This window comes from Arachis ipaensis, chromosome B2 (genome assembly GCF_059453495.1).
Source record: "Arachis ipaensis isolate K30076 ecotype BB chromosome B2, ASM5945349v1, whole genome shotgun sequence".
In the NCBI taxonomy this organism is placed as follows: domain Eukaryota; kingdom Viridiplantae; phylum Streptophyta; class Magnoliopsida; order Fabales; family Fabaceae; genus Arachis; species Arachis ipaensis.
In genome coordinates, this window is record NC_142437.1 from 111,426,532 (window position 1) to 111,430,292 (window position 3,761).

Consider the following 3,761-nt stretch of genomic DNA (forward strand, 5'->3'; position numbering starts at 1 on the left):
AAATTCTCATGCATTGCATCATTTTCATGTTTCTCTCTCTCATCATTAAAAATTTAAAAATAAAAAAAATATCTTTCCCTTTTTCACTCTTAAAATTTCGAAAATTAGATTTGACTTTTTTAAAAAAAAATTTAAAATCTAGTTGTTTTTATGAGTCAAATCAAATTTTCAATTTAAAAATCTCATTTTTTTTCAAAATCTTTTTCAAAAATCAAATCTTTTTCAAATTTCTTAGTTATTTTCGAAAATTCCAAAAATATTTTTCAAAAAAATCTTTTTCTTTTTTTTTATCACATAATTTTCGAAAATAACATCATCAATTAATGTTTTGATTCAAAAATTTCAAGTTTGTTACTTACTTGTTAAGAAAGATTCAAACTTTAAGTTCTAGAATCATATCTTGTGATTTCTTGTGAATCAAGTCATTAATTGTGATTTTAAAAATCAAATCTTTTTCAAAAAAATTAATTTCAATCATATATTTTCAAAAATATCTTCTTATCTTATCTTTTTCAAAAATTTGATTTTCAAAATTTGTTTCAACTAACTAACTAACTTTTTGTTTGTTTCTTATCTTTTTCAAAACTACCTAACTAACTCTCTCTCTAATTTTTGAAAATATCTTCCCTCTTTTTCAAAAATTCTTTTTAATTAACTAACTATTTTAATTTTTTAATCTTAATTTTCGAAAATTACTAACATTTTTCAAAAACTATTTTCAAAAATCACTAACTCTTTTTCAAAAATTATTTTCGAAAATTCATTCTCTCTCATCTCCTTCTATTTATTTATTCATCTACTAACATCTCTTCCTCACACCACCAAAAATCCGAACCCTCTCTCTCTCTCTGAGTTCAGATTTTCTTCTTCTTTTCTTCTACTAACACAAGGACCTCTATACTGCGGTATAAAGGATCCATATTATTATTATTATTTTTTCTGTGCCCTCTTCTTTGTCATATGAGCAGGAGCAAGGACAAGAATATTCTTGTTGAAGCAGATCCAGAACCTGAAAGGACTCTGAAGAGAAAACTAAGAGAAGCTAAAATACAACAATCCAGAGATAACCTTTCAGAAATTTTCGAACAAGAAGAAGAGATGGCAGCCGAAAATAATAATAATGCAAGGAGGATGCTTGGTGACTTTACTGCACCTAATTCCAATTTACATGGAAGAAGCATCTCTATTCCTACCATTGGAGCAAACAATTTTGAGCTGAAACCTTAGCTAGTTTCTCTGATGCAGCAGAACTGCAAGTTTCATGGACTTCCATCTGAAGATTCTTTTCAGTTCTTAACTGAATTCTTGCAGATCTGTGATACTGTTAAGACTAATGGAGTAGATCCTGAAATCTACAGGCTCATGCTTTTCCCTTTTGCTGTAAGAGACAGAGCTAGAGTGTGGTTGGACTCTCAACCCAAAGATAGCCTGAACTCTTGGGATAAGCTGGTCACGGCTTTCTTAGCCAAGTTCTTCCCTCCTCAAAAGCTGAGCAAGCTTAGAGCTGATGTTCAAACCTTCAGACAGAAAGAAGGTGAATCCCTCTATGAAGCTTGGGAAAGATACAAGCAGCTGACCAAAAAGTGTCCTTCTGACATGCTTTCAGAATGGACCATCCTGGATATATTCTATGATGGTTTATCTGAGCTATCAAAGATGTCATTGGATACTTCTGTAGGTGGATCCATTCACCTAAAGAAAATGCCTGCAGAAGCTCAAGAACTCATTGACATGGTTGCTAATAACCAGTTCATGTACACTTCTGAGAGGAATCCTGTGAGTAATGGGACGCCTATGAAGAAGGGAGTTCTTGAAGTTGATACTCTGAATGCCATATTGGCTCAGAACAAAATATTGACTCAGCAAGTCAATATGATTTCTCAGAGTCTGAATGGAATGCAAGCTGCATCCAACAGTACTCAAGAGGCTTCTTATGCAGAAGAAGCTTATGATCCTGAAAACCCTGCAATAGTAGAGGTGAATTATTTAGGTGAACCTTATGGAAACACCTATAACCCATCATGGAGAAATCATCCAAATCTCTCATGGAAGGATCAAAGGCCTCAACAAGGCTTTAATAATGGTGGAAGAAACAGGTTTAACAATAATAAACCTTTTCCATCATCCACTCAGCAACAGACAGAGAACTCTGAACAAAATACTTCTAATTTAGCAAACTTAGTCTCTGATCTATCCAAGGTCACTGTAAGTTCATGAATGAAACAAGGTCTTCCATTAGAAATTTGGAAGCACAAGTGTGCCAGCTGAGTAAAAGGATCACTGAAATCCCTCCTAGTACTCTCCCAAGCAATACAGAAGAGAATCCAAAAGGAGAGTGCAAGGCCATTGACATAACCAAAATGGCCGAACCTGTAAGGGAAGGAGAGGACGTGAATCCCAAGGAGGAAGACCTCCTGGGACGTCCAGTGATCAATAAGGAGTTTCCCTCTAAGGAACCAAAGGAATCTGAGACTCATCTAGAGACCATAGAGATTCCATTGAACCTCCTTATACCATTCATGAGCTCTGATGAGTATTCCTCTTCTGAAGAGAATGAGGATGTTACTGAAGAGCAAACTGCCAAGTTTCTTGGTGCAATCATGAAGCTGAATGCCAAATTATTTGGTATTGAAACTTGGGAAGATGAACGTCCCTTGTTCACCAATGAACTAAGTGATCTGGATCAACTGACATTGCCTCAGAAGAGACAGGATCCTGGAAAGTTCATAATACCTTGTACCATAGGCACCATGATCTTTAAGGCTCTGTGTGACCTTGGTTCAGGAATAAACCTCATGCCCCTCTCTGTAATAGAGAAACTGGGAATCTATGGGGTGCAAGCTGCTAGAATCTCATTAGAGATGGCAGATAATTCAAGAAAACAGGCTTATGGACAAGTAGAGGACGTGTTAGTAAAGGTTGAAGGCCTTTACATCCCTGCTGATTTCATAGTCCTGGATACTGGAAAGGAAGAGGATGAATCCATCATCCTAGGAAGACCTTTCCTAGCCACAACAAGAGCTGTGATTGATGTGGACAGAGGAGAATTGGTCCTTCAATTAAATAAGGACAACCTTGTGTTTACAACTCAAGGATCTCTCTCTACATCCATGGAGAGGAAGCAGAAAAAGCTTCTCTCAAAGCAGAGTCAACCAAAGCCCCCACAGTCAGACTCTAAGTTTGGTGTTGGGAGGCCACAACCAAACTCTAAGTTTGGTGTTGAACTCCCATATCCAAACTCTAAGTTTGGTGTTGGGAGGTTTCAATAAAGCTCTGCACATCTGTGAGGCTCCCTGAGAGCCCACTGTCAAGCTATTGACATTAAAGAAGCGCTTGTTGGGAGGTAACCCAATTTTTATTTATCTAACTCTATTTTTTCTTAGTTATATGTCTTTGTAGGTTCATGATCATGTGAAGTCACAAAATAAATATAAAAATTGAAAACGGAATCAAAAACAGCAGAAGAAAAATCACACCCTGGAGGAAGCATCTGCCTGGCGTTCAACGCCAGAACAGAGCATGGTTCTGGCACTGAACGCCCAAAATGGGCAGTATCTGGGCGTTGAACGCCTAGAACAAGCATGGTTCTGGCGTTCAACGCCAGAAATGGGCAACAAATGGGCGTTGAACGCCCAAAATGGGCACCAACCTGGCGCTGAACGCCTAGAGTTGCGTGCAAGGGCATTTTACATGCCTAATTTGGTGCAAGGTTGTAAATCCTTGAATACTTCAGGATCTGTGGACCCCACAAGATCATCTCA

At 37.2% G+C, this 3,761-nt stretch overlaps 1 non-coding gene across 1 annotated transcript; it reads right to left on the minus strand.

The window, feature by feature from the left end:
- Positions 1–1,494: 1,494 nt before the first annotated feature.
- LOC148575224 (small nucleolar RNA R71) lies at positions 1,495–1,602 on the minus strand. Its single transcript, XR_015905922.1, has one exon. It is a non-coding gene; the product is annotated as a small nucleolar RNA R71 (small nucleolar RNA).
- Positions 1,603–3,761: the final 2,159 nt, after the last annotated feature.